The following is a 12,888-nucleotide window of genomic DNA, read 5'->3' as shown; positions in this document are numbered from 1 at the left end:
GCCCTCTTTGGCCCACCAGGCCACGTGTCCATGGGAGAAGCAGCCTGGCTCGGAGCCCAAGACCAGGACATCAGGGGAAGTGTGGCCACCCTGCTTCATGTCAGCCCAGCAAAGGCCCCCCCCGCCCCAACCCAAGGGGCAGTGACTTCCTCTGGGTAAAACCGTAGCAGAGGTGACGTCACCCAGCAAGTGCTAAGCTCAGGCACATTTGCTCTCTTCATTTCCATCCCCTAGAGAACAAGGTATCCTCTGGCCCCTCCACACCTTCTCCTCAGCCCGAGGGGAGGAGCTGTGGAAAACCCACTGTGTGCCCATGCTGGGCATGCCTTTTCTTACTTCATTCTCAGCTGGGCGGTGGATATGCTCATCGCATTTTACAGAGGAGAAAACCAAGGCTTAGACCTGCCCAAGGTTACAGAGCTGCTAAGAAGCAAGTCTTGGGTCATGGCTTGGTCTGGCCAACCCCAAGCCTGGGCTCCTTCCTGGAGCCCTGAGAGTTGCTGCCCATCCCACTGGGTACTCAGTCCAGGCCAACCCCCTTCTAATTTAGCCTTGTCCCACTTTGGCACAGTGATAAAGCATCCTCCAGCCACTGCAGGAGATGCAGGAGACATGGGTTCGATCCCTGGGTCGGGAAGATCCCCTGGAGAATGAAATGGCAACCCACTCCAGTATTCTTGCCTGGAGAATTTCCGTGGACAGAGGAAACGGATAGGCTGCAGTCCATGGGGCCACATGTAGTCGGACACAACTGAGCATGCACACTCTGTGATACTCACTTTGGGTCTTATTTCCTCCTTGGAGGGGCTGTCCACCCTCCCAGCTTTGGCTTCCCACAACTCTGACATGATTGTGTCTCCTACAGTTCTGACTTTCGTACTGATAGGTCAACTTCTAAGAAACTCTTTAAATTGTAGCAAGTCACCCAGTTGGTCACCCTGCCACTCACACACCAACACACACATGCATGCACATACCTGGAGACCCAGATGTAACATGCTAACCCCCCCACGGACACACAAATGTGTACATATATGGACAGTCCTACATACACAGGCATGCATTTAACAACCACATACAAACCCATATAGACCTGCACAGAGAGATGCACAGAGACATACAGAGAAACACACTTAGACACACAAATGCCCACAGACACACACAGACACACTTACAGACATATACCTGTACCTACCATACAGACATTTGTGCATGCAAACACATAGAGACAATCCTACACCCTCTTGGTGGGGGTGATTTTCCATGGAGAAGGCAGCTCCAGCCTCTCTGAAGTTCTGAGGTTCTCCCCCTGCCCCACTTTGCTAGGTCCAAGCCCTTTCCCACACTACCTTTTGGCCTTGCCACATTTCCTCTGGGAAGGGACACATTTGTTTAGGGTCTCTGTTTCCTAGGAGCTTCTCTTGTGGCTCAGATGGTAAAGAATGCAGGAGACCCAGGTTCCATCCCTGGGTCTGGAAGATCCCCTGGAGAAGGAAATGGCAACCTACTCTAGTATTCTTGCCTGGAGAATTTTCATGAACAGAGGAGCCTGGTGAACTGTGGTCGGTGGGGCCGCAAAGAGTCGGACATGACTGAGTGGCTAACACACTTCCTATGAGGTCATTGGCTCCTGCAAGGCAGTGCTGGTGTTTGCTTTTGCTTATTTCTGGGTCTCCAGACCTAAAACTGCTTAACATGTGGAAGCGGTGCAGGAAACATTTGCTGAATGAGTGACCAAATAAGTGAATGAATGACATGTCCCCTCCAGAAGCCCTTACCTGATCCTTTCAGGCTGTGTGTGCCCGGCCCTGGACCAGTAGCTGCAGTTCACTTGGAGTCGACTAAAGACAGTTCCTCCTCTCTCTTCTGAGGAACTGAGGACTGGGGGAGGGCAGGTATCTTGCCTGAGGACTTGTCTCTTCAGGAGAAGCCTCCAGAAGGTCTGAACGTTTGTGTCCTCTTAAAATCCATGTTGAAACTTAACTCCCAAAGTGATGGTATTAGGAGGTGGAAACTCTGGGAGCTGCTTAGGTTGTAAGGATCGGGTTCTCTTGAATGGGATCGGTGCTGTCATAAAAGATACCCCATAAATTATATCTCAATAAAATTAAAAAAAAAAAAGAAAAGAAAGAGACTCTCTCCTCCACATCTGCGACCCGGAAGAAGGTCCTCATCGGAGCATGCTGGCACCTGGATTTCAGACTTCCAGGCTCCAGGACTGGGAGAAAGAAATGTCTGTTGTTTACAAGGAAGCCAGCCTGGAATTTTGTTACAGTAGCCTGAATGGACTGCGTTCGGCCGTCCCAGCCCTTGCACCCTGCTCTCCAGCCACCCTGGGTGACTCTCTTCCCCAAGGGCTCTGGGGCTCTCTGGCCTCTGGGTCTTTGCTGCCTCTGAACCCCTGCCTTGAGCCAAAAACGTCCCCCATCCCCCGACTCCAGGGCAATGCCCTCTGCCCAGGACCAGTGGGACTCTCCCAGCATGTCTGCCCACTGATCTTTCCTGCCTGCAGGACCTTCTTGAAATACAGACCAGATAAGGTCACTTGACGCCCTCCAAAGTCTTCCTGCGCTCTTGGGGTCAAGCCTGGGAGAGGGGCTTATATGAGTCCTGCCTACAACCCCCCCCACCCCAGTCCACCTCTCCCCAGCCCCACCCCGCACACCTCCACCCCACTGTCCACCTACCCAGGTCTGGAGTAACCCTTCTGGCCTTGCCTCAGAGACTTCTCACACTCATGCCCTTGCCCTCTGCCTGGAATCACTTTCTTCTCCAAGAACCTTCCCTTTGGCCTTCTCCCTTCTGAGTGGGTGTCGCTCACATCATTTTATAGTTGGACGTGAGTTTGAGCAAGCTCCACGAGTCAATGTGGACAGGGAGGCCTGGCATGCTGCGGTCCACGGGGTCGCAGAGAGTCGGACACGACTGAGTGGCTGAACTGAACTGATTCAATGAACCTGTGATGTGGGCAAATGAGTGTACTCCTCCCCATCGATTCTTCAAACTGGAGATTATAGTATTTAGCTCTCAGGGTTGTTTGAGGCTGAAATGAGGGGCTGTTTAGAGCAGCACCTGATGCAGTGAACGCTGATTCCCGCCCCTCCTGGGGAGGACTTGGCCCTTTGGAGGAGCTTAAGGATGGGACCTGGGGGCCATCTGGGGGCAGGGCAAATTCTCCCCCGGCCTGGGCAGCAGCCAGGGCTGAGCCCACCAGAGCTGGGTGACCCCTCCTACCCTGGAGACCACCTCGGGCCACTGAGACCCTACCGTCTGGGGTGACAGACCACCAAGTCCCTGAGCCAGGGGCACCTGTCCTAGACTTGGATGTCAGGCTAGGGGGTGGGGGTAGGGGGCTGGGTGTTGGAGGGTCTGTGGCTGAGCACAGAGCCCCGACATTTGACCAGGCTGCTACAGAGAAATCCGGAGGGCAGTGAAGCCCACTGGTGCCAGCTGGTGGGGCCTCCTCTGCCTCCTAAGAGGCCCTTTCTTCTGGGCCTCCCTCACCCCAGGCCCAGACAGGTGGTGTTTGTTGCTAGAGAGTGGGTCGCTGCTGACCTGCCTGTACCTGTCTCACTGAGCTGCGTGGTCGGTGCGGCAGTACCCTCCTCTCACCACTAGGTGGAGGTCTAGAGTCATCCCGGCTTGGAGTCGGACCTGGAACCTCGTCCCTTCAGCTCCAGGCCGATTTCAGGACAGGGGTTTCCAGCCGACCTCTAGGGTGGGGAGTCCGGGCCTGCCCTCTGTGCCGCCGTCCTGATTTCTGGCTAGTCCTGCGGCCAGACGATGGCACTGAGGGACGTGAATACGAGCAAGGACCTTGTGCAGCCACAGAGACCTGAGCTGAATTCCCAGCCGCACCTCTAGCTCTGTGGCTTTAACCCTTCGAGCCTCAAGTGTCGGGGTCTCTGACATAGACTCGTCTGCGGATCCTGCAAAGGACGGGAGGAAACGGGGCCACCCTGACGGCGTGCACGGTGACCTCGGGGCTTGCTAAGTTGCTTCAGTTGTGTCTGAGTCTCTGCGGCCTCGTGTCCTTGCACTTCAACCTCCAAACACCCAGGGTTGTCCAGCCTGCACCCCCTCCCCATCTTTCTGGACAGTGCCTTGTTTTCCAAGCCCTTCCCGCTTTTCCAGATCACTGGTGGAAACTTATTTTTCCCAGGGCTCCCCTGCTGGCAGCTCCCATCAGCAGCCGGGGAGCAGACCCTGACCTGGGCCCCAGGGCGTTGGTTCAGATGTTCAGAATTTCCTGGGCCCCTCACACAAAGGCATGGTCTCCTCTCCCTCCATCAAGCCCCGGGCCAGGGCCAAGGGCTCATTTCCCTTTTCCCCCCAATGATGGGCAGGAAAACTGCGGTTCAGAGGGCCCAGCGCAGGTTCCACAAGGGGGAAGAAGTGAAGGACTAGCCAGTGAAGCAGATCGTGGGGCTTGGGAGGGTTCCTTTCACATCAGGGGTCTTTTCCTGGAATCAGGTGGCCCTTCTTCCCCAGAGCTCCTCCGTTTGTCCCCTGGAGTGGGAGGGACTGAGTAAGAATCCTCAGCTGTGGAGAAATCTGAACCAGGCCCACAGAGAGCTGTGGTCGCTGGTTCTCACCATTTGAGGATCCAGAGGTCTCTTCCCCACAGGGAAAAGACGGGGGGCCACAACGGGGTTAATTAGTCTCGCTTTTATGTCACTTCAAGTACACACTGAGTGCTTTTTAAAAATAATTTTATTTATTTATTTTTGACCGTGCTGGATCGCCCTTGCTGCGGGGGCTCTTCTCTGGCTGCACTGAGTAGGAGCTACTCTCTGGTTGCGGGGTGCGGGCTTCTCACTGCAGCGGCTTCTCTGGTTGCGGAGCGTGGGTTCTAGGGTGCGTGGGCTCAGTCGTGGGCTCTAGAGCACAGGCTCAGTAGTTGCGGCCCAAAGGCTCAGCTGCTCCTTGGAATGTGGGATCTTCCTGGACCCTGGAACGAACCTGCGTCTCCTGCATTGGCAGGCGGGTTCTTTACCACTGAGCCAGCCCCCTGAGCCCCTGAGCAACTTCTACACTGCTATGTTCCAGACGTCATTCTCCCTCTCTCAGGGGCACTGGTCTCCTTATTTCTTAATGTCTTTTAAAAAATTTGAGATTAAAATGTGCATGCCATAAAATTTATCCTTTTAAAGTATATGATTCAGTGGTTTTAGTACATTCACAAGGTTGTGCCATCATCACCACTATCCAAATCCAGAACATTTTCTTCAACCCCAGAAGAAATCCTGACCCATTAGCCGTCATTACCCCGACCCCAGCCCTTGGCACCCACTGAGCTCCTTTGTGTCCCTATGGATTTGCTTAGTCTGGACATTTTATATAAACGTAATCATGCAACATTTGTTTTTCAGTGACTTAGTTTCTTTTACTTATAATATTTTCAAGGCTTATCCATGTTGTCCTTTGCAGGGATCAGCACTTTTATTCCTTTTTAAGTCTGAATAATATTCCATTGCATGGATATACCACATTTTCTTTATCCGTTCGTCCATTGATAGACATTCGGGTTGCTTCCACTTGTTGGCTATTATGAATAATACTGCTGTGGACATCATGTACACGTCTTTGGGTAGACACATGTTCTCATTTCTCTTGGGTCTATGGCGAGGAGTGGACTTGACTGGTTCAATGGATAACTTTAACTTTTGGAGGAACTGCTAAAATGTTTTCCAACATGGCTGCACCATTTTCCATTCCCATCAGCAATTCTTTGCCATTTCTTGAACATGCCAGGCACATTTCTCTTCTCTTCCCAATGTCTCTCTTGAGACTGTCCTTGGTTGACCTTCATAAAAATAGTCACCCGCCTTCATCCTCCCCACTCTCTCTCTCTCTTCCTCTGTTTATTGTCATTTTTAACATCATACATGCTATGAATTTTTAAACTTGTGTTATTGACTGTCTCCCCTCACTAGAACGTAAACTTCACTTTGCTCATGGTTGTCGCGATGTTCCTAGCACAACGCCGGGCACGCAGCATCTGCTCAGTGTTTGTCGAGTGACACCCAGATAAAGAGATGGAGGGTGCTGTGCTGGGCCCCCAGGGCAGAATGTGGTGGGGGCTGGGGGGTGGGAGCACTCCGAGTATTACCAAGGCCCCGCGCACTTCTCCACCTGTCAAACCTGCCGTGGGGGCTCAGCCCAGAGTACTCAAGCTCTCACCCTCACCCTCCAGTGGCGCAGGGGAACCCAGCCCACCCTCCAAACCGGCAGGAGGCCATGCAGTCATTGAGACTGGCCCACCTACCGGATAGCACATGGCTTATGGGCACAGTTTACTCAGAGGATTTGAGAGGTGGCGGTTGGAGAGGGCATTTGACCATGACATCAGTACCCTCCATCGGCCTTATCTGTCCCCCTCCGGGGAGACACCAGATGTGAGAGCTGCTTGACAGGCAAGGAAGCCAGCCTTTCCCACGCGGGAGCCAGGCATGGACGGTCCCAGCCGCAGAGCCAACCCACTGGTTCTTTTACGGCCTCACCTCAGGCGGCCTCTGGGCGTGTCAGTCAGGAATCCTTTGCTGGCAAGGGACGGAAATCCAGCTGAAGCTGAAGAAAAAGAGCAGTTTGTTGGCTCATGTGGTACCTGGAGAACAGGCGAGGGGGCAGCCCACTTTCAGAACACGGGTGGCCGGGCGCATGGCCGTCCCCGGCTCTCACGCTGTCATTTCTTCTCTTTGGGTTGGGTTGGTGTCATTTTCTCCCACCGCAGATGGGCCTCTTTGTGGGACAGGGAGCTTGGCTGCGGGCGACTGTGGTTATAGAAATCCAGTTTTGTGGCCCAAGAGGAGAGGAAATTGCCCCTTGTGCCCCTCAGAACAAGCCAAGGAAATGCTGATTGGCACCGTGGGAATCACATACTCACTTGTCTCAAACACACCATTCCCATCCGCCACTGTTATCCATTATGGTTACAGCTTGCTGGGCTCTCCCAAAATGCCTGCCTAAGTGCCAGGTACTTGACAATATTTCTCCGAATCCACACAACTGCTCTGCAGAAAGTTCTTTGGATTCCTGCTGACAGAAGCCCAACTCAAATTAGCTCAAGCCAAACCTGGAATTTATTACTTACATAATTGGTAAAAGCAGGCATGGACTTCAGGCATAGCTGGGTCCAGGGAGTCAGAGTAGTCCAGGGCGTCTCTCATTAGCTCCGGGTCTTAAGCTGACTCTCTTCTGTACTGGCTCCACTCTCAGGCACATTCTCCCCACAAAATAGGAGAGACGCCCAAAGCACTTGAGGCTCAGGTGGCTTTTACATCACTCCATCCCAGGGGAAAAGAGAGGCCTGGCTCTCTGTGTGTCGAGCAGATCACTTGTGGAGACTCTGACCGGTTCCTTTGAGGGTTCCATATCTACTTAGTGGGCAAGGGGAAGGCAACCATAATTGGCCAGATCTGCAAGCAAGAGGATGAGGCTGTGGGAGTTGGTGCCCCAGAACTGTCTGGGGGCAGACAGTATGCGTACTGTCAGTTATGGTCAGTATTAATTCTCCCGTTGTACAGATTAGGAAACTGGGTCTTGGAGAGATAAAGTAACTTGCCAGCACCGTATAACTAGAGCCCCAGCTGGGACCTATGTCTGTCTGCCCTTCCCAGAACGTCACTTTGCCTTCCCTTTTAAAAAATATTTGTTTATTTATTTAGCTGCATCAAGTCTTAGGTACAGCACACAGGATCTTAGTTGCAGCGTGTGGGATCTTTAGTGGCACCACATGTGGGATTTAGTTGTTTCCTGACCAGGGCTGGAACACAGGCCCCAGCAGTGGGAGTGCAGAGTCTTAGCCACGGGACCACCAGGGACATTCTTCACTGTGCCTCCTTCATTTATTTATTTTTCTTCTTTTTTCTTTTTGTTTGTTACTCTGCCTCCTTCTCGAGGGACATTGAAACATCACTTGAAGTAGATTCCTCTTGGCAGCCATGTCATTCCCAGCATTTCTTGCAACACCTGTCACAGAGAAGAGGCTCTGGGAGGAGAAGGGGGCCACACTCTCAGACAGGATCTTTTATAAACCCTGCTCCATGACTGAAACGGTCTCTGGGGTCGTTGACTCCTGTTGCCATACTGAATCAATCATCCACCACCTGGGCTCTGTTTGGACACTGTCCATGATGCAGAGCTCACCACCTCCCAAGGTAGCAGCTTGTTACAGATTTGAACTGATCTAACAGTTAAAAACTTCACCAATGGTTAGAAACAGGATAGCCTTGACTAGCTCCAGATCATTTGTTTGTCTTCATTCATCTGTAGGGGAAGCTTTTGTTTTATAGGTAGAAGAAGAGAGAGAAAGTTTGGATAGGGTGGGCCATCCAAATATTTGAAAGTTACCATACAACCCCTTCCCAGGTGGCGCTAGTGATGAAGAATCTGTCTGTCTATGCAGGAGATAGATGTAAGAGACGCAGGTTTGATCCCTGGGTCAGGAAGATCCCCTGGAGTAGGAAATGGCAACCCACTCCAGTATTCTTGCCTAGGAAATCCCAGGGTCAGAGGAGCCTGGTGGGCTACAGTCCATACAGTCACAAAGAGTCGCACATGACTGAGTGACTGAACACACACACACACACACACACACAAACCCTTCCTCTAACTCTACCTGGTCATCTCCCAAGTTTCCTCAACTGAGAACTGTTCACAGTATATATTATCCTGTCCCTAGAGACAGTATCTGTGGTCTCAAGAGTCCTCTAGAAAAATGTGGGCCTGAGTGGGTGGAGCACAGGCCTCAGGGCCCTCTCTCCTCTTGTACTGGTTTAAACAGAGTCCAGAGTTACTTGGGGCTTCCCTGCTGACTCAGTGGTAAAGAATCTGCCTGCAATGGAGGAGACACAGTTTCGATCCCTGAGTAGGATAGATCCCCTGGAGAAGGAAATGGCAACTCACTCCAGTATCCTTGCCTGGAAAATCCCATGGGCAGAGGAACCTCGTGGGCTAGAGTCCATGGGATCACAAAGAGTCAGACACAACTGAGTGACTAAACAACAACAAAAATGACACTCATTCTTTGGCTGCCACGGAGCAATATTGGCTCAAGCTGCTTCTATGCCAGATCCCTTCTCCACTCTCCACTATGGACAGGTGACACTGATTTTTTTTAAAATATCAAAAGTGATGGGTCAACAGTAGTTTTTTCAGAAATGGAGAAATCCATCCTAAAATTCATGTAGAATGTCAAGCAACCCTAAATAGTCCCCTCCCCGAAAAAATTTTTTTAAAGAAGAGCAAAGTTTCAGGTTTCTCAATTTCAAATTATAATACAAACCTACAGTAATCAAAACAGTGTGGTATTGACATATAGACATATAGACTAAAGAAATAGATTGAGAGCCAAGAAACAGACCCTCAAATTTATGGTCAATTGATTTTCCATGAAGGAGCTAAAGTCATTCAATGGGGAAAAGACAGTTTTTTCAAAAAATGGTGCTAGGAAAAGTGGATATTCACATGCAAAGGATGGACTTAGACTCTTACTTTATATTATATACAAACTCAAAAACGGATGAAAGACCTAAGCTTAAAAGCTAAAACTATATCCTAGAAGAAATTATACAGGAAAATATTCATGACTCTAGGCTTAGCAATGGTTTCTTAAATGTGATACCAAAAGCACAAGTGACAGGAAAAAAAAAATAGATAAGCTTCACAAAATTAAGTATCTCTGTACCTCAAAAAACATTATCAAGAGTGTGAAAGAACAGTAAACAGAGTGGAAAAAATATTTTCCCACTGGGAAAACTCCCTGAGGGGGCAGCCCTCTGCAAGGCCAGTGAGCTGTGGCTGCAGGCGCCTCCAGAGTCTGACCCCCTGCTGCCCTGCGCATCAGTGTGAGCTCTACGGTGTGAGCTGCGCTCTGGCTGCTGGTACCTTCCCATAGCAACCGAGAGCTCCTCCCATGGCAACCGAGAGCTCTTCCCATAGCAACCGAGAGTTCCTCCCATAGCAACTGATGGTCCAGAAAATCCTCAGTGTTCTTTTGGTGCCCTACAGAAACGTTCAGGAACGAAACGTCCAGGAACGAAACGTCAGCAGCGTGCGGGAGTTCACGTGTCACCATGGTGAGCAGGAGTGCGGCTTAGCAAGGTGGAGGCCTGCTGGTTAGACCAGCTGGAGAACTCAGTCTTCCTGATCATTGTCTGCATGGAGGAAATGGATGACGTGGAGAAAAATCTGAAGCTGTGCTGCCTGCAGATCTAAGCTCCCAAGGTGTCCCTGGACTCCATGATGGAGTGTGCGATGGGGGATGGTGGCAGGCAGCTATTATACACCGAAGCCCAGCTCACAGACGCTCTGCAGCCTCCCCACGAATATGTGCCCTAGGTTTCTGACAAGGGGAAATCCACGAAGGAGAAGGACCAGCTAGCTCTTCATCTGCCAGTTGTATGTGGATGAGATGTCGGATGTTTGCCAACTCATAGCCACCTCTCCCAAGGATGCCTGCTTCAAGTGATGGCTGGTGCCCTGGGAGGGAGCTGATGCAAGAACAAGATCTCACGTGCCCCTAGTTTTCTGATCCTTGACTCAGCAGCCACTGCTTATCCAGGTAATTTCTACATATTCCATGAAACCCACACGCAAAACTCTGCCCTGCCTGAAATCAAGAATCTTGCCCCACTGTGAATGGTGCTACATTAAAAAGAGTTTAATAGACACTTCCAGCTGTTGTAATTTTTTAAAAATGACAAATTTATGTTATGTATATTTTTTTACTCCAGTAGAAAAAGGTGAGCCAGCATGTTGCAAATTCATAAAATACCTTTGATTTGAATCTTTTAAAGGTTCCTCCCCTTTTGAGTGGAATTAAGTGAAGCGCTGCCTGAATTTCAGCCCCCATTTAGTTTCTCAACTCAAAGAATTCACTTGGGTAGTCAACAGCCTACACAGCCATACATGGCAATCGTGTGCTGGATTTCATATCTATGTCTCCTTCTGATTGGTCAAAATCATGTTTGGTCCTCATTCTGTTATCTGATGTATTTACCATCTCCTCCAGTTTGTGACACCTACCAAGCTGATGCCATGTCATTTTCCATATCATTGAGTAAAAAGTCAAACTGGGTGGACTCCTGTGGCTCCTTGGTGGAGACTTCCTGCCAGATTTGTACTGACCTGTTAATCAGCACTCTTTGACTGTCCAACTGCTGTTGGTCTTACTTGTGCCTCTGGATTGAAGACACACTGTCACGTTTTACCAGCCTCCTTTCTCACTGGTCTTTTCATTTGTCCTCAAAGATTTCATGAGAACTAGATGAAAGTCTTTACTAAACTCTGGAGAGAGGCTATTTCATTCATCTGTCAGTCTGGACGTCCTATTACAAAAGAACTTCGGCTTGCCCGAATCTTTGAAGGGGGTAGGATACTGCAGGGCGTTGTTTCCAAACTTGCATCAGAATCACCTAGAGGGTGACGGCTGGGCTCTTCCCAAAGAATATCAGATTCTGGATAGAGCCCCAGCATTCTCATGTCTGGCAAATTTCCAGGTGATACCAAGGCCACTGGTCCAGGGACCACATTTTGAGAACCACTGATGTATGGGGGGATAAGGGCAAATGTTCTAGAGTCAGGTAGACCTTAACCTGTTTGAACCTCAATTTCTTTGAAATAGAGATAATAATCCTACCTAACAGGGTAACTGTGGGTTAAAAAGGTAATGTATAAGAAGAACACCTTGCTGGAATGTCCCTGGTGGTCCAGTGGTTAAGAATCTGCCTTGCAATGCAGGGGATGCGGGTTCGATCCCTGGTCGGGGCACTAAGATCCCACATGCTGTGGAGCAACTAAGCCTGTGCTCTGCAGTCACTGAGCCCATGTACCACCACTGGAGAGCCGGTGCGCCACAAGGAAAGATCCTGCATGATGCAACAAAGACCCTACCTGTGGCAACTCAGACCTGACACAGTCATATAAATAAATAATGCCTAGCTGCCTAGCACCTAAGTGATAGTGACATTTATTTTAACATGCCTGGTAATGAATCTGTGCTGAGTGCTTTTCTAAACTGCTCAACCCCACACTGAAGCTGGAGATTGTCAGTTACTGGCCTCAGCTTTTTGTGGGTTGGTTTGGGCAATGGGTAGGTTTCAAAATTGATGACCTGAAGAAAGTAGATTGATTATCTAAGGAAGAACGGGGAGAAGAGAATAGAGAAAGGAGGACTGGTTAAACTAGGAGAGGGCCCCTCTGCCCCCTTTGCCTCTTACTTGTCATTGGTGGTACTGTCAGGATTTTGCTTTCCATAGCCTGTTCCTAAATGCCAGGCCAAGAAAGTGGCTGCCTGGCTTACCCAGACTCCCAGGCAGGGCAAACCTCTTCCCCAGTTGGAAGAGATGCCTGAGGCAGTGCTCAGCTGCTGACTAGCCTCACCCTGAGCACCCTCATTCTTAACCTCTCTGGGTCTCCTGTCCCACTCTTGAGTTGCATGTTTCAAAACCATCATGTTGCCTTAGCTTCTCTTCCCAGATTGGGTGTGGGTCTCTGCCTGGCCCTTCTGACTCAGTGGTGGCTCCCAGGCTCAAGGGTTAAAAGCACTCGTGGGCAAAGCCAGCTGGCAGGAGATTCACTCATCACCTCTGTCCCCTTCCCAAGGGGAAGGATCTCCCCCACCTCAACTCCCCCAAGCCCTGAAAGGAGAAAGATGTCCAAGACCTCCAAGAACTGTAGGGGGACACCCGCTGCATCACCTGTAAAGTGCTGCAGTGGCTCTGGAGCTGGACAGACATCTGTCTGCAGTGCAGCTGTGAGCATGCTAATCAAGGGCCTGGTACCACCCGTGGTTTCCTCCTTCATTGGGCTGCAGCCAGTGACCTCACGTGCCTCAGAACAGCCAGGGGCATTAGATGTGAGAATTTGTGTCTAGTGTCCAGGACA

The 12,888-nt window shown here is 50.5% G+C and overlaps 1 pseudogene; it reads left to right on the top strand.

Moving 5' to 3' along the window:
• Positions 1-9,970: 9,970 nt before the first annotated feature.
• LOC138082622 (gamma-interferon-inducible-lysosomal thiol reductase-like) lies at positions 9,971-10,471 on the top strand (annotated as a pseudogene).
• Positions 10,472-12,888: the final 2,417 nt, after the last annotated feature.

This window comes from Capricornis sumatraensis, chromosome 8 (genome assembly GCF_032405125.1).
Source record: "Capricornis sumatraensis isolate serow.1 chromosome 8, serow.2, whole genome shotgun sequence".
NCBI classification, from domain to species: Eukaryota; Metazoa; Chordata; class Mammalia; order Artiodactyla; family Bovidae; genus Capricornis; species Capricornis sumatraensis.
Note: the sequence above shows the minus strand (reverse complement) of the source record. Positions and strands in the feature narration are given on the sequence as shown.